Here is a 19,206-nt window from a genome sequence, read left to right as displayed (position 1 = left end):
AGCACTGCATACCTAGATACACCGACATTGTTTCCTCATTTGTTTCAGGTTGTCTTGATTACATACGTCAGCATTTCCCTCGCCTTGACAGCAATAAACGAAGATTGCGTGTGTGGGATTCATGTTCCGTCCATTTAACAAAGGCTGTCAAAGAAGATCTAAGGTCCCGCAACGTCAATGTAGCAGTGATTCCTGGTGGGTTGACTCCGTTACTCCAGCTACTCGATGTTGGTGTCAGTTCGTGATAGTTGGGATGATTGGATGAAGGATGGCGAGGCAGAGTTCACAGCTCCTGGCAAGAGGAAACCCTCAAGTAGAGAAATGGTAGTGCGGTGGGTGTTATCTGTCTGGAACGACTTATCACTGGTCCATCGTTCACCGCTCGTTCCTTAAGTGTGGCATCTCCAACAATCTCAACAGAACTGAAGACGATCTCCTGTATGAAGATTTAGAAAGCGATGAACTTGCGGAAAGAATAGCAGACATATTCGACAGCGATGTAGAAGAGGACGACAATTTCTTAGATTTGCGTAAATCTGAGTCTATGATCTGATAGTACCAAAACAAAATGGCCCTTTTCAGGGCCACCACATCCTCCAAATAGAGTATACCATAAACCACAACAAGCCCCGATTATACACAAAAAATAATGTTACATGTTATGCATATTGCCAACATCTTACCACGTTTTAATTTTTTTTTTAAATGATTCGTTACAGTGAAACATTAATGACATTTGGTTCATGACCTAGTTAAATTTCGTTGAAATTCTTGTTTACATTTTTTTTAACCGGTAAAAAGTCATTATTAAAGATGCACCTCGACTTTGAAGTTTGTTTTGTTGATAATATGTTGCAAACAAATTATTAAAGCCGCGGCTATAAATACAGATTTAACGGTACCAGTACATCTACATGCTCTGGCAGTGAAAGTCCGCAACCCAGTACAAGTTCCGCATTTTGGAAACAACCTTGTGTTAGTCTACGTTTCAATCTTGCTAAGGAAATGAAACGACCTCCAATGTCACCTATTGATCAATTCTCGTCCACACCTGACTCCGGCTACTTGCCTTCTCCCAACAAAAGGCATTTATTAGGCAGTGATCAACCTGAGAAGAGTGTAACTCTTAGTGAGTAAAATTCCTATTTTGTTTTGAAAATATGAAAGAATTTTTCAAATGTAAACTTATTACTACAATAAGTATTGGTGGAAAAATGTTTTTCTGTTTTTCTGCAAAAGTAAAAAAAAGTACAGATTTGTTGTGCAAGCCCTCAAATACTTTATTTGTATCAGTCTTCATATGACGCTGTACGTCCGACTAATACACTCTCCAAGACTTCTAAATTATGCAACATATTTTTACTTAGAAATATGCACTAAGAAGTATGTAAACTTACGTTATAGCGTGGGGTTATACTTCAATCACAGACAGTGGAGGTAAAACGCACACTGAATTCTCAGTCATCGCGTCACCATGTGATACTGGTAAGACAATGTACAATGCATTTACATGATCAATATTGACATGGGCCAATCAGAAGTATTTCGTGATACTAATTCACAGCCATGCGTGTGCGGCCTTGATATTTCAAATATGTTTACCAACCATTGTAATTGTGCTTTTCTTACATGACCCAATTTTGACAAAAAAGATGCTGGATATTGAAAGAAATATACAAGGAAACATGTATACAAATTAATAATTCTTTTTTTCAATTTCTTGTGTCCAGGGAAATTGGTTCCTGTAAAGGTCCATTTGATTGGTCTGGGTTGTGGTGTGAAGATTGACCTTGAATGTAGCAAGTGTGATCCGAGAAATATATCCTTTGATATAGTTCCTCATTTGTTGAAGGTAGTCGTAGGTCTGCAGTTTCACTAGCTTTGCATATGGTTGGTATGTAAGCTATCAATATTGAGTGAACTAGAAACGAAGTTCCTAAACCAACGTAATACACAACAAGAGTTTCAGATCACAGAAGTATGGTGGCTAATAGAGTAGTTCTCATATTGCTCTGTTTTGTACTTTTCCTTGTTCACATGTCAATGTAAGTTATACTTTTCTTCTTAAATTAAAACAGTACTTAGAAACCAAAGCAAACTCGCTAAAGACATTGCAGATATCAAGGAAGTCTTGTTTTGGGGGGTTTTATGTATTTTTCTTGAAATAAAAATGAATGTTTAGTACTGGTTTCCCAAGTTATTCTTACTTCAATTAATCTTATTTTTTTTTGTTTTCTCTTTCAAGTTGTTGATTAACGTAACAGTATGACAGAGAGTGAACTTTATAGTGAATGGGAGCTTTTCAAGAACCTTTTACTACAACAGAAGGGGTAGAAAAGATATCAAGAAGTACTTGAGATGTTGCTGACCAAACAAAGATGATCTGCCTAATCTGACCAAACTGGCAGTAGTGGCCATGGTTCTTCCTGTGTCAACAGCTGGTGAGTTTATATTACAGAAAGAGATCCATCTTAATTTCAACCATTCTCTAACCTAAGCCAATTCTTAATCTTATTCCAAATTCATAATAGTGTCAATTATTTCATCTGCATTCTTTTCAGATTGTGAAAGGGGCTTTTCAGTGTTAGGAAGAGTAAAGACAGAAGTCAGGAACAGGTTATCTGAGAAGATTTTGAGAAGTCTGCTGATTATCAGAATAGAAGGACCAGCTGTGGCTGACTACAACTTCAAAAAGACTGTGGACAAGTGGGCACAAGAAAGGCGAAGAAGAATTTGTGTGCAGGTTTGAAGAGATGAATGAAGAACATTGGATATGATCATCATTTGAACTTAGAGTTAAGAAATGATTTTATTGCATGGCTTGGTCTTTTTTATTAAAAGAATCATTGAATTTCCCTGTTGTATTTTTGTAAGGATGATAGTACCAACAGCTCAATTAAGATGATAAATAAATAAATTATTAGAAGGAAATATAATATCTAATGGTCTATGGAGTGTTTGACCTCTGACACTACCCTGCCCCTTTTGTGATGCACATTTATGCAAATGAGCCCATATCCAATCAAAAAGGTTATAAGTTATTTAGTTTAGAATTTAGTAATAAATTGTACCCCCTACTGGATCCAAAACATGTGTTTGTCACTGTGCTTATTTCCCCCTTCTCCTTTGTTTTCCCGGCTGCCCAAAGTTCCACAGATTTAATCCTGGGGAGAACACTGAAAGTAATTTGGCTCACAGTGGGATATAACAGTGATTGGTCAAGGAGTTTCTTAATATGTAAAAGCATTAAAAGTATTATAAAAAGAGACATAGGATCATGGCATCATCACCTGTGCAGTTTACACTGTCTAGTTGTTCTTGGTTGTTCAAACCAGTTAAGAATGGTTCAGAAAGTACGGCATCTGTCGTCAGCACTTCTCTGAGCCCTGAACATTATTCATGTAGGCCTAAGCAAATCTCATCACTTTCCTGGTTATTTCAAAGAAGTCCAGTTACTACTTCCAACGTTATGAGCACAACAAATGAAGAAAACTATCCAGCTGTAAATGCCGTTAGTCAGAAGAAATCTATCAATCACAGGGGTATGCGAGGAGGTGTGGGCCTACCTAGATCATCAGAACTTTTCCCTAAGGCCATTGAGACTGCAATGGACTTCATCGAGAGTAACACTTTCAAGGCCCATCAAAGACATCAAGAAATAACTGGTAACTGCGGTGTCACCAGGAATGTCTTAATAATAGCGACCCAGAACTCGAGCTGAAAGGTGTCAGTGTGGCTACGATAGGAAGATGGATGCTTGCACCCAACAAACACTTCAAATCAGCTTCATTGTACAGCAGAGAAATCGATGCCTGTGTCACTACCACCACGAACAACAAAACCTGACGACAACACCCACTATTACTTGCGCAGGTGAAATATGCGATGGCATTCATTACACAATTTCAAGGTTCGGGACTAGCTATCTTGTGTGACAACATGAACAAAGTGAAAGTTGATGTTACAACTGTTTCTAGATATCATCAGAACACTCATTACTCCACTATCAGGGATGCGCCACACCTTCCAGACCACGACTTCTCAAACCCAGGCTATTTAATTACCCCAGTTGGCTACCTATTGTTGAAAAGAAAAGACGGTGATGCCAAGATGTCGACAGACGATCTCGGTCGCGAAAATTTCAATTTCCCAAGAAGTGGTCCGCTTGCAGTGATCAACCGACTTGCAATGATTGACTTGGAGAATACCTGAAGTGATGCCTACCTGTTGTTATGTTGGGATAAATGACATGTTATTTTTTTCTCGTGCATGTGCGTGTGGGTACTTTATACAGGTTTGGTTTTGGAAGCAATGGAACACAGTTTGGCAAGTTCAACAGTTAAATTTCGAAGGTTAGCAAGATATGCAAATGACATGAAAATGAATGCATATCACAAGGATCTCCACACACCGGACTTTGCCAGAGGGCCCCAAACGGGGACTCAAAGAAAGTAGCCGGCATGATAAGGTGCTCTCCAGTACTATTGTTTCACCAGCCAACGTCCCAATGTGATCAAATTCTGCCATTTTTTCTGTGGTATGCCAGTAAAGTTGCAGTGGCCCTCAACAGTGGTGTAGATATTGGTGAGGTAGCGGTTTATCTTCGTTTATCAACAGTAAAGACAGTAGGCGCGAACTGGTTTCTTTCTCCCTCCGACAAACTACGAAGTGACTGGGGTGTTATCATCAAAGGCTTTGAAATGGCATCCATTAAGACAGTTATTGAAAGTATCGAAATTTAGACACTGAACTCATGAGGACTTGTTTCTCCAGTTACCGATCTCAATTGAACTGATTAAATTTTGTTATATTTGCAGTGTTGTGACTTACACTTGCTGCCATTTTGGATTTGTATTTGCCGTCACGTCATAGTTATCTTATCATATTCCAGTGGTACGGATACTAGTATTGTAAATTATTGATATCATTACCCAGGAATCTGTATAATATTTAACATTATAACATTTATTAAGTAATATTTCTTTACCTTTCAATAATTTGCTGTCAAAAGCCCGGGAGTACCCGTGCAGGTTATGTGTCATATGTAACTGAGTTCATGCATGGTATCGTTCATCTCAAAAGCAGCCGACATCACTCTTTCTTTACTTTTCAGAGATTTACAATTGATATTGGATTTCCATGTGTAATATATAAGTTGATTTTGTAATAAATAGATATGTAGTAAAACTGTACAACACGTTATGTTCTTGTGTACGAGAGTGTGTGGTGCATGATACGATGTCAGTAAGCTCCATGTGTGGTATCATTGTATGTAACGCTATCAAAATATTATTTTCTGCAACGTCATATTTTTGCAATTTTTGGTTATCGTGAAAGTCGCGAAATCCGTACATGTCTACAACATGGATGCCCGATACACTTGCCCACGACTGACACTGTTCTACATTGTAATCTGCTACGTACGTGACTTGTTGAGAGGAACAAGAGCCGATGGAAGATTGGATTGCTAGAAGTGGTTTGTTGTGTTTTGAGAGATTTGGTTGGAAGAAAGCTAGAAGAGAAAATGGTTATGTATTTCTGGATATATCTGCTGTCTGTACTGTATGTCATTGTCTGCCGCTCTATACGTCTACTGCACAAATGAAAGGTGATTGTAAGGACTGCCATGTGTGACTTGCGAAGACGGACTTGGAGAATACCTGAAGTGATGCCTACCTGTTGTTATGTTGGGATAAATGACATGTTATTTTTTTCTCTTTCATGTGCATGTGGGTACTTTATACAGGTTTGGTTTTCCTACAGGTCAGTGACTTATGTTTTCAAGTACTTAACAAAGAATAGTTCTCAAATCTGATCATGAACTACAAATAACTTCAATTACAACAAAATACCTATGTTCTTTATGACAGGACTTCCACTCCCTGATATGACTTTGGACCAAGCTGTCAGTGATTCTACCAACATATTTATGTCAGCACTGAAGGTCATCTTGTCAAAAAGTTTTTTCAACAGTAACATTTCACCTGGTGTTGAAACAGTATTGAAGACAGCAAAGACACTGAATGATGTACTTCATGTCAATGCCCTTGAGCTGCATGATGAAATGAAAGAAGTGATTGTGGTATTATGGCCTGCAGTGACAGGTGGAGACAGACAAAGGTTGACAGTGCGAACAGATGTTTTGTAAATTTCACCAGGTTAGACTAAGCCCATTGTTGAGAAGATCTATGAAATCTTTGTGCTCAAAGGCTGGACTAGATGTTACTTTACCAGTGCTGATGGCATTGACAAGACACATATTTCAGGCATTGGTTTCAAAGCTAGAAAAGGTGGAATCTAACAAGTTTGATAACAGAGTAGAGATGGATGTAATTGAAGAAAATGTTCTGCGGTATGCATGTGGTCACATACCAATGGCCCTTTCGAAGCAGCTTGACAGATGTGGTTCAAGATTTGGCCACATGATTGAATGTTTGAAGAGTATGAACGCAACCAGTCAAGACGCATCATCATTTCTAAGCTACACAACCCACTGGGTCAATTCTGAAAATAGGGGTGGTCTTTTCCTTGTGAATGATAAGTTGTATTTATTCTTTCGTCAAGTAGAATTCTTTGTTCGGAAACATACTAGCCATATGGTTCAATGTCAACCTAGTAATATTCGTCAGTTAGTCATCGATAGTGTTATGTCAGACTGAGCGAATCTACAACATTGGTCAGAATTAACAGACACTTTGAAAGAGGATGCTGGACTTCAACTCATGTCAATGTATACCAAGTTGTGGGTGAACATCAGGGGACATTCCACTGCTCGTCATCTATTACAGGAATTCAAAATGAAACAACTTAAACAACAGAGTACTAAAGCCCTTAGAAAGGAACTGAAACAACTACACGAAAACTAGACTGTCTTTTCTTTGAATACAGACTATTTGAAAAATTTGAAAGTCAATTGTGTGTGACCCTTTTTTTATAACAGTCTACATTGTCAATAAAAACACTTTATCAGAATGTTTATGCCTATGATGTTTTCCATTACTTAAATAAATCAGTAGAGTTGTATGATTGAATACTGGCTGTTGTTTGAGTAAATCTTCTAAATAATTTAAAAGTACACTGAAAAATTAGAGTTACTTCTACAGAAAATATATATTCATGCAGAATAAAATATTTGCAGAACATTCATACCAGTTGTTGTTCATCATATATCCCCATATACTTTGGTAGTACACTCGTTAATAAGAACTTGACTGTCACAATCCACACTTCAAGTCATCTAGTTTGCATACTATGATAAATACACAATATAATCTCTGGCAATGAAAGGGTTTATCAATATTACTACTATAATAATATGCATGTGTGTGCATGCTCATTATGGTGTACTTCTTACAGCTCGACCACACAAAAATAATTTACAAACTGTCACACACACTTCCTAATGATAAAATGAAAGAAATGTTTAGACTATGGCACATATTAACAGTTCATAAACACACTAATATATGTACATAAATATCTGCACGCTATTTTTGAGACATACAGCATAAATAAAAATCACAACCCAATCGTTTTTTGTTATTCCAGTATACGATTGCATAGTGTGTAACAACTTATATATGTATACACAATGAAGTCATTAGTCATTCAGGATGGACTTTGTAGGTCTACAGATGATATTATCTTCTATGACGTGGCAATGGGGTATTGTCAACTTCTGCTGCAGGACCGTTGAACACATTACTTCCCTTGATGATGACTTAAGTCGCCCCTCCACTGTCTATGCTTTTATGGTATCCAGTCAAAACGTCCCCGGGTCAAAACGTCCCCGGTTTCCATAAGTCAAAACGTCCCCTGGTCAAAACGTCCCCGGGTCAAAACGTCCCCACGTCCCCGGGTCAAAACGTCCCCGTCTTTCCATTTTCCTCGACCCAAACTATTTGTGTGTGAGTGTGTGTGTGTGTGTGTTACATTATATCCTTATTTCTTACTATTTCTTACATCACAATACAGTAATGTGACTGCGTACCCACCTCAGGTGCCCAAAATACGTTTATGCGGCTCCCATGGATCGGCTAAGCATCACGAGATTGCCAATCGCAAACTATAAAAAATCTACGCAAAACCGATACCTTCGTACACTTGTATCGAATTATCGACAAGCGAGCAACTTTACCTTATCTTCCTAAACGAAATTTTCAACGTCATCACTATCATCATCATCATGAATACCAGACATATCAACAAACGCCGTTTCGCAGAACCTGAATTCCCGTGTGTCAAGTGCAGTTTAGAAGTCACCAAACATCAGCCGGCTTTGGAGTGCGATGTGTGCCAACGTTGGCAACACAGAAGATGTACTAAAGGTGACCGTGTTTTAGGGAAGGAACGGAAACTGTTACACAGTCAAGTCTCTTGGTTAAATTTTGGTCATACCCGAGGACGTTTTGACCCGGGGACGTTTTTGACCCGGGGACGTTTTGACCCGGGGACGTTTTGGTCATACCCGGGGACGTTTTGACCCGGGGACGTTTTGACGCGGGGACGTTATGACTGGTAAGCGCTTTTATCTACTTGGCTACATTATTGGCGACAAGTCAGAAGTGTGGTGAAAATTATGTAACAGTGGCAGAGAGTGTGAAAGAGTGGATAAAATAACATTAGAGTAAGCAAGTGTTGCCATCTTTATTATGTTGTGAAGTTGATGTAAGGAATTCATAATTTCAACAGATATTGCGTGTATAAATGCAAGCCAAAAAAGTGGTGCAGTACCACTTCTAACTCAACTTAACTCAATTAAACATCATGAGAGAACACTGTTGCTTTTAAAGTATATGACATCCAGTAAACATAAGAAGACTGAAGAAAACCAAGCACCAACAAACAAAGAGAATCACATATAGAAAACCAAGCTAGAGAATGGCAGTCCAACTCTGAGAGCCCAACAGCCCATAGTCAAACACTGACAGTCAACATCATTCCAAAATGAATTGATGAAAGGACAAGAGTGGTTGTACTTCTGCTATGCAGCCAGTCCGCAACACCCTCATTTGCATACAATCTATCCTTCAGATCGCGACCGTTACACTTTGAATGGCTGCTCACGGGCCTTATTTTTGGGTATTTTCAACTCGCCGTAACTTTCCCTAGAGTCCACCATTTTAGATACTGTAAACGTCTAAACCTCAACTGACATCTCTTCTTTCGTGCCAGCAAAATAAATTTTGGAATTACATTTAGGAATACCGATTTTCCGACGAATTCGGGACGCATACTTAAGGCCCTGAAATTTCGACCCGGTTTTTCGCTCATAATTTCCTTAATACGGACCGGAAAGTTTACAAATTTCACAAAAAGGTGGGTTTTTATGTGTTTTAAATAACCATGGCAAGAAAATTTAGAAGGATCGTTGTGTAACGGTTCGTTCAAGAATTTTCGGTCGAAAGCGACTGATTTGACCCGGAAGTTGAAGCTGACCTTGTTTGACCGGGCGATTTTCCACAGCAAGCAGAAACGCGGGAGTTCTTAGTACTCACTAAAATCACACTTCAGACCCACTATAAAAGTTTGATTTTTTCAGATAACATGTAACTTGTGATTAATTCGATATTGTCGTGCAATTTGGAGTGACAGTGAACCAGAATGAAGACAACTCGCGTAAGCAAGGCATGCCTAGCGCCTAGGCATGCGGTTGAACTTATGCATGACCAGTCTCCGAGACTCTGTGCGTACTGTCAATCGACCAAACTTTGTTTATTGGCCGACAGTTTACATGTAAAAGACGTGAACATGTCTTGCCATTTCCAAAATGTAACTATTTGGCAAGTAAAAATAATTATAACTTTAATTTGGCTTCAGACTTTGCATTATGTTTTCCGCATCTTTCCCCGTTTTACATGTAAATCCGAAAAGGTTCTCTCTGGTCATGTCAGTGATCTATACCGGGACTGCTTCGAGTACGAGCGAGGTAAGACATGTTGAGGTATTTTGTTGAGAATTATAAATATTGTGAAATGTCAAGTACAAGGTTTAAATACAATGGAATGATGAAAAAAAAGTACAAGTAGGGCCAAAGTCATCCGCTAGTAAACTAGTTTGAGTTACATTCAAGCTGGAATGGTTAGAATTGTATATACCTTCAAGTTGTAAGTTTTTACCGTAATATAAGTATATAATTGTGCAATTTCTGACCGATGAAAGTGAGAAGGATAAACACATGAAGACGGGGAAATATAGCTAAATCGACACCCACATTACTGTCATAACATGAAAAGACAAATAAACGTGTATAAGTCCACACAGGACTGTTTTTATTCAACTTTAAGAAATTCCCGACTTCCAATTGGAAAAGAGAATCTAATAATGAAGCTGCAAAAATCGTATAGTGCGTTGTAGTCTTGCATTGAATCTGAAAATAAAGAGAAAAACCATGTTTTCACCATTGAAAAAGACAATTTCAAGTGTACTAAACAGAAATGTCACTGTCGACGCGATGATCACCGCTCAACAACATGACGAGTGTGAGTATCTATACACGAGTGGATTGCATAACTAGCAAGCATGTGACATCGGACGCGATGTGATCGGGTCAAATTCTGAAACACAACTAAAATTTCATGAATTGTGCATATAATTTGGCCGTATATTTGTGATTTTTGAAGTACTAGGTAAAGATTAGTTCACGAAAAGGGTTGTTCAAAGTCATTTTTGCTAATCTCAGTACGGGAAAGCTTGTTCGCCGATCGCCTCACTCAGGCGTTACATCGTACACGATGTGTGCTCCCGCCATATTTTCCACTGAAAATGGCGTCACCAATGCAAAAAATAAACAAAATTCAAGCCTTCGTAACATTGCTAATACGCACCGGAAAGTTTACACATTGCATGGTAAGCATGATGCAGGTCTATATTTTGATTCTATACAGCTTGTTTACGGTGACATCCTTGTGTAACACTCAGTTCAAGAATTTCGCGAGGCATGTCACGCCGGAGTGAATTTTCATGGCTCTCAAATTCGTTTGGTTTCTCGAAATGTAAAAATCAAAACTGGACAAAAAACCATCAATATATAGTTCGATATACGTACCTTTTAATACAAGCAACCAGATTACTTTGAACGGTCTACAACGAAGCCAATCAACGTCGGAAAATTGGGAAAAATGTGACCCAATTCAAGCACTGTGTACGGGGCCCAGCGTAACGGACCCGTTGTTCAAATTACTTTTCCCATTTTAATATGTTAATGAGGGTGTTGCGGACTGGCTGATGGTTAAGAGAATTCAAATTTAACACCTGGAGTCATATGTATGTAGGGAGAGTTAATGAGTTGCAAATCCGTCCATGACTACAACATGGATGCCCGATACACTTGCCCACTACTGACACTGTTCTACATTGTAATCTGCTACATACATGACTTGTTGAGAGCAACAAGAGCCGATGGAAGATTTCTGGGAGTATGATTGGATTGCTAAAAGTTGTCTATTGTGGTTTGAGAGATTTGGTCGGAAGAAAGTTAGAAGAGAAAATGGTTAATATGTATTTCTGGATATATCTGCTGTCTGTACTGTATGTCATTGTCTGCCGCACTATAGGTCTACTGCACAAATGAAAGACATATCAAGACTACGGGGGCTGAGAAGAAGGGGTTTACGGCAGTGCTGACAGTGGCAGCCGATGGCAGTAAAGTGATACCAACAGTAATTTTCAAGGGAAAGCGTGACCAGAGTAAGAGTTCAAGAGAAGGGGTACATCGATCAGAAAGGTGAGTTCAATTTTTACTACGGTTCGAGCTGGTCTGTCCATGTCAAAAAAAAAAAAAAATATTTTAAAAAAAACTCCGATCGCGAGATGTCGACGTGGCAGTTATCCCGGGTGGTTTGACACCACTGCTTCAACCGCTTGATGTTGGTTGCAACAAGCCTGTCAAGGATGTGGTGAAGGATTGCTGGGATGACTGGATGAAGGATGGTGAGGCCGAATTTACCCCCAGTGGTAAACGAAGACCGCCAAGCAGAGAACTCGTGTTGAGGTGGGTGATGAAGGCATGGGAGGAACTCAGTCCAGTAACAGTTTCCCGGTCGTTTCTGAAGTACGGTATCTCAAATCGTCTCGACAGTACAGAGGATGAGTTGGTGTATGAAGACTTGCAGTCGGATGACGAAGACAATGAGGTTGACGACGAACTTGTAGAGCTCCTTGCAGATATTTTCTTCTCAGACGACGACGAAGAAGAATAGTACAATTGTATGTCTACCATAGTACCCGTGTAGAACATACGATTCAAACCAAAAGGCCCTTTTCAGGGCCACTACATCCTCCAAAAAGAGATATACCATAACCTTTGAAAACCACTTTTTATTTTTATTTTGTGTGTAAAATGATCTTGGTTAGTCGAACATTAAACATGTCTTTGTATATGGGTTTGTACATTGGATTGCGTCAAAACATGATACCCGCCCACTTTAGGAAAACAACATTGTCCGTATTATAAGATGCAACCTGACTTTGGGACAAAATCCCAAGTGGGCTTTTTGGAACATTTCAATTAAAGCCACGGCTAGTAATATGATTTTAACGGTACTGACCATGTTCTACATTGTAATCTGCTACGTATGTGACTTGTTGAGAGGAACAAGAGCTGATGGAAGATTTTCTGGGAATATGATTGGATTGCCAGAAGTGGTTGATTGTGGTTTGAGATATTTGGTCAGAAGAAAGCTAGAAGAGAAAATGGTTATGTATTTCTGGATATATCTGCTGTCTGTACTGTATGTCATTGTCTGCCGTTCTATACGTCTACTGCACAAATGAAAGGTGAATGTAAGGACTGCCATGTGTGACTTGCGAAGACGGGCTTGGAGAATATCTGAAGTGATGCCTACCTGTTGTTATGTTGGAATAAAGGACATGGTATTTTTTTTCTCTTGCATGTGCGTGTGGGTACTTTATACGAGTTTGGTTTTAGAAGCAATGGAAGACAGTTTTGGAAAAATCAACAGTTAAAATTCAAAGGATAGTCTTCCAGCAAGATAGGCAAATGACATGAAAATGAATGCATATCACAAGGATCTCCACACACCGGATTTTGCCGCACAGCCCCGAATGGGACTCAAAAGTAGCCGGCATGAGAAGGTGTCGCCCAGTACTGTACTATTGTGTCTATTGCCTAATGTCCTAATGTGATCAACTTCTGCCGTCATTCACAGTATTTTTTTTTCAAGCAACACCACCCCCACGTCAAGACATTGTCTTTATAACCTTTGTTTGATTTGTATTGTGTGGCTATTAGCCTAAGAAAGTCCTGGGTGGAGAGGTGGGTGGTCATTAACACTTTCAGTATATGGTATGGTGATTTTAATGTATAAAAACAATAGCATGTGAAACATTAAAACATCGACCAGTCTAACTGCCAGAGTCGTTCGGTCACTTTTATCTACTTGGCTACATTGTTGGCGCAAGTCAGAATTATAAATGTAACAGCACAAAGAGTGTGAAAGAATGGATAAAATAACATTAGAGTAAGCAAGTGTTGCCATCTTTATTCGTGTTGTGAAGTTGATGTAAGGAATTCTTAATTTCAACAGAAATTGCATGTCTTGTATAAATGCAAGCAAAAAAGTCACCCACGACCGAATCTAACTCGACTTGAGGCTTCTTGTCAAAATCAGCATGCCAGGCATTACCAGTAATCATGTTTGACGTCCTGTAGCCAGCTATTCAATGACGTGCATATTCATGAGTTTGTACAGTATATTCATAGAGCATTAATGTAGACAACGTGTCCTTTTTTTTGACAGATTCAAAAACAGTTATATGAGAACGATCCCAACCTGACAGAGCATGGCGGATGGTAGCACCAAACAAGCAGCATAAAGCATCTGCATATAACAGTGGCCAAGGTCGCCACTGCAGTCAACGATGTCCGAAAGACTAATGGAAACGACCACTTTTATTGTGCACTTGTAAATGAAGTACATCATGGTATTGACAGTGAAGAATTCAGACTTCTGTCTGGTAATTTCATGTGATAACATGAACAAAGTAAAGGTTGTCTTGACAGCTGTCTCAAGATGTCACAAGACGAAACGCACATTCCCACAGAGCGATGCCCCCAACCTACCCAACCACGACTTCCCTAACCCGAAGTGCTTGATAACACCGAATGGATACATGACTTTGAAATGGCGCGAGACTGACCCTATGATGCAGTATGACAAAATGGGTAGACAGCACTACAACTATGTACGCAGTGGTCCGTTGGTAGTTAAATCGTATTGAAGATTTCCAGCCAACATGCATCACAGCCCATGTAACAGACTTGGCTGTGTTAATTAGAAAAGACTGGAAACCGATAGTATCTGCAGTCCTTGATGGTGGCTCCGACTTTAATGTGAATTTCGTCACGAACGCCGTATTTTACATGAGATTGTGGCGTGACATAGAAATTGATGCACTTGTGCTGACCTCTTTCTGCCCTGGCTACAGTGCATAAAACATGATCGAACATGGATGGGCCACTTTATGAAAGCAGCTGTCGAATGTAATATTACCAGACAAATTTGACGAGGAAGGGTCACCATATGCCCAGAGGAGGACTTTGTGTGCGACAGAGCGAAGGGACAAAGAGGCAAAGGTACGTATGTATTTATTTTACTGACCGAGCCCACGATGTTCTACATTTCATTGTATTAATGATGAGCAATCAGCTGCTCTTATTGAGTCGCCTGATCGAAAATGACATGTTCTCACCAAGTTCATTTTTAAATGTTTGTGGTGTTTACAAATCTGCTGGACATCGGATATAAATACTGTCCTTTTTTATTATTCAACCTACATTACTAGTAAGCTCATTCTGACTAAGAACTGGTGTGTTTTTACCTTCATTTCCTCTGTAATGTAAATAGATAATATATAGAAAAAATACACTGTACAGACATAAATCTAGGTGATCAACACTTTAATCAGCTTCAACTGACCCAAAAGTATTACTATAATAACAATCTTTATTGCATAACAACATGATATAGCAAGCATGGTAATTTGACAAGATACGCATGAGAAATCGACATGCGTACTTAAAAAAAATACTATGCAACTATTTTGCGCTGACAATTGCCTCAGAGAGAAAAATTATCTCTACTCAGATTCTACTGTGTCCATCGGTCTCTTTTGAAAGTGTTATAAATCTTTTCAGAGTCAACCCTTACGAAAATGGTTCTATAGAAGTCTATAGAATTCTATAGAAGTGAATATATTTCTATAGAAATTTAATGGAAATTCTCATTCTTTACACTTCTATAGAATAAGAAATGATTTTTTGTTTTATATTTTTATAAAAACAGATGATAAGATTGAGCTTTTGCGCTTAGCAAATGTGTATACAAGGAAAGGTGGTAGTATCAATGCAAATATGAAGACACCAGAGCTGGGGAGGGGGAAACGGGAAAAAAGAACAAGGAGACTCAGCAGCACAGATGAAGAAGATAATGTCGTAAGTATATATGATTAAACTATTGGTATACCTCATCTTTCTTGTTACCATTTAATTTCTGGACTACTCGTGACAACAAGTAGCAATGATATAAATTTTTCCAATTTGTTCCAAGGGTGCTTTATTGTGAAATCTAATGGTTGCAATCATCTTGTTAATAGCTTAACAGTTTTTGCCATTGGTTTCATTTTGCTTTTTTCAGGACGAAGTAGCAGAAACCAAGAAGTTTAAGAAAGTCAAGAAATCTACCAAGAAAAGTTCTTCATTAAAGTTGATGACTAGAATTGAAGAGTCAAGATCAAATGTGGCAACACAAATGGAGAGTGATGTTGGAGTTGTTGCAGCAAATCATGTAAGTAACATTTTCAAACCAGAAGAAATGCCATCCAACAGTTTCATCAGCATTGTATCCCTTAAAAGTAGATCACATTTGTTTCAGATTTAATGAATTAGTTCAAAGTCTGTCAATAACATAGCTGTGAAGAGCACACACAGGCAGAACCCACTGTAGTAGTCAAAGTCTTGGACACTTTCAAAAGGGGAGCTAAAGAATTAATAATTTGACTTCTGTCAATGCATAAAAAACAGTTATCTCTTTCCATACAGTATGTCAATTGAATTCATTACATTGCTTTTTAAAAATTATTTACAGGAACAGAAGAAATCACAAGAAGGAGATTCAGAGGAACGGCACCTTAAGAAAGAGAACGATGAACTGAAAGCGGAGAATTTTTATTACAAGTGTTCATTAAAGGCTTTGAAAGGTAAGTTATGCACTTTGGAAGTTAACAAAGTTTTATCTAATATAAATATATTGAATTTTGGGATGGGATTTTGGAGCTTGTATTAATATTATTTAAACTTTATTACAATGTTGATATTATGCTATATTATTCTTGGTGTATAGATAACTAGTTTTGATGGCCCTGTTTACCTGCTCTATATTTATCTATGGATTATGGAAATGTTATACAATTCTATAGAAATTGTGTACAGTTCTATAGAAAGTCTACATATTTCCATCAAATTTCTATAGAAAACCAAAGATTTTCTATAAAAGTCTATAGAATAAGGGGCCAAAATTCCATAGAAATCCATACAATTCTATAGAAATTTTCTATAGAAATTTTATGGCTTTCTATAGACTTCTATAGAACCATTTTCGTAAGGGTTAACACAGAATATTGGAGACACAAAGTTTAATACAATGAACCATGACATACTACTACATAGACTTTTATATGGCAATGGTTGCCAATCATAGAGTGGCCATGGTCATTGTGATGTGTGGCTACGTGTTATGTAACGTTCTGAAATTGTTATAATTTAAATGTCGGTGACATGTCAATCATTCAGAACGTTTAATATGTTGCATTTTTTGTGCTCTTAATTATTATGTTGTTTCCAGACATCTAAACACTCCTAGTTCTGGGCAGGTGGCCCAGAACTGTTATGTATCGTCATAGCGTTTTAGCAGTCTGTTTCGTTTGTGTGTTTGAAACATTGACAGTAAATATTAGACATGGTTTCAACCTCAACAAAAATATGGTACACGGGTATACCGCCCATCCACCAGTTGAGGGTGTGGGTGGGTTAAATCCACCCAGGGCACTAACCCGCGTAAATACGGTACATCAAGATTTGTAATGCAGCTTGTGTGGGTATTCATCGTAGGTGTAAGTGCTGCTCTGATTGGCTGGATTTCTATACGGACACTTGTACTGTAGTAATATTTAAATTGGCCGCTTTAGTCTGTAACTTTATGTAGTGGTCTGTGTATAGTTTTGTTTTATGTGCAGAGTCCTTGGTGGGAGGTCTTTTGTCATTATAGCCAACGGCAGCAGCCAACTTACTTTGTCCCCTGAAGATGTAAGTACTGTCTAAGGTTAATTTTTGTCCCATTTAAATTTCAAGTAAAGTTAAGTAAAGTAAGTATTTTCTTCTTTTTTTTAAAAAAATTTTTAAGTGAAAATGAAGTCAGAATTCTAACGAAGCAACAATGTACTGGACCTACACGTCACAATTTGGGTGTGGCAGAGCACGTTTCCAAAGACAGCAAGCCAAGCCTATTTGTTCAAAATACTAATTTTGAGTCAGTCGGACATACAAATATAATTCATGTAATTAGACGGCATAAATATAATTGAAATGTATTTTCCGTTTGTATTTCCTTGTAGAACCGTTCGTTCGTTTGTTCGTTATTGATTTCTCAGTTATACAGCGTTCTTATAGGACGCTACAATGAACAGCAATTAAAGACTTTTGAACTTTATAACAATGCGTCTCTTAAGTAGCTTGAGTGATGGGACAGGGAGTGACATAGGTAGGACTAGTAGATCCTACAGTAGGCATTTATCAGATATGCATTCATTAATACAGGACACCGGCGAAAAAAGTGGTGACTGCACAATGTCATATTCATTGGTCTTCGCAACACACAACATAACTGATAGAGCATGCATGTTGAGTATACGAATATGTGTATAATCCATGTTTATTCGAGTATGGTACATGAACAATGCGCTAGTTGCAGCCTTTGTCTTTGTGCATTGTAGGCTGTTGATATGCATATCATGCTTTTGTTATACACCTGTACACCCAGAATAGTCACCAGGGGCAGATTTTAAGAAAACTCGCAGTATAATCTATGTGCCACAGTGTCATTAGACCCAATAATTACAGCCAGAATAACCTACATCTGTCTGTCCATCCATCCCTGTCCATCTGTCTATGGGTAGCTTTACCAAACACAGATCCAATTAATAAATAGTACATACTTTATTGTTTGAGAAATTGAGAAGAAATTGCTGTGAATAATGTTATGAACTTATATATAGTTAGCTAACTGCAACACATTATTTTAGACACCATCAACCCTCTTAAGGTCAAGAAAAAGATAATGGCAGTGGAAGGATTACAGTTAAACAGAACATTTGTTGGGGGCTTTGTCTTATAATATAGAAGACTTGTCATAGTTAGAGTATCACCAATGAATAGATTATTTACCTTTGCAAGTACTTGATTGGGCTGATAGTTACAACATGTAATCACAGACTGACTTGGCAGTGTTGATGAACAGGACACTTTAACCTGAAAATTAAAATATGATTGTATGTACAACATATTGTAGGTTAGTGTTAACTGGCTCTGTTTGATACAATCACACAGAAACCACAGTATGAAACTGTGCATTTTACATTTCAGGATTGCAGTTTCTTGCTACATTTTGTCTAAACGAAAAGAACCACTTCAATGCACTGCAACTAGACATAGACAAGTGGGTGGTAAAGTTTTGATGTCTGCATGGTGGCCATGCTGTGTTTGCATTTAAGCGCGCGTGCGCGCACACACGCACGCACGCACGCACACACACACACACACATACACTCAATTTGCAAGAACATACAGTTACAATATAAGTGTACATGAATTGCAAAAAATAGCCCAAATCCTACCTGTTCAAAACATTTGTATAATATATACATTAATCCTACTGTCAACCTAGTTAGAAAGTGGTCTGCTGTTATGATGAGATGGCCACCATGTACCAGTGTCTGTCATAGAAAATAAATTAAAGAGTATAATTTCAGTTACACAATTTGATAAAATACAGAAAGATAGGTTGAATTTACCATAGCTTACAGAGTTCAGATGTCAAAAGTTTCAATGAATTCCAAAAATAGTTGCACCACCTCATACTGGTAACTTTGATTCTAATTCATTATCTTCTTATCATGTAGATCAATTTTGAA

The 19,206-nt window shown here is 38.2% G+C and overlaps 1 long non-coding RNA gene across 1 annotated transcript; it reads right to left on the bottom strand.

Moving 5' to 3' along the window:
- Positions 1–283: 283 nt before the first annotated feature.
- Positions 284–18,988, bottom strand: LOC144447147 (uncharacterized). Its single transcript, XR_013481998.1, has 3 exons — positions 18,910–18,988; positions 18,461–18,544; positions 284–436 (listed from the first exon to the last, which is right to left on the bottom strand). It is a non-coding gene; the product is annotated as an uncharacterized LOC144447147 (long non-coding RNA).
- Positions 18,989–19,206: the final 218 nt, after the last annotated feature.

Source organism: Glandiceps talaboti, chromosome 16, assembly GCF_964340395.1.
Source record: "Glandiceps talaboti chromosome 16, keGlaTala1.1, whole genome shotgun sequence".
Lineage (NCBI taxonomy): Eukaryota > Metazoa > Hemichordata > Enteropneusta > Spengelidae > Glandiceps > Glandiceps talaboti.
The sequence above is the reverse complement of the archived record's forward strand: the minus strand, read 5'-3'. Positions and strand labels throughout refer to the sequence as shown.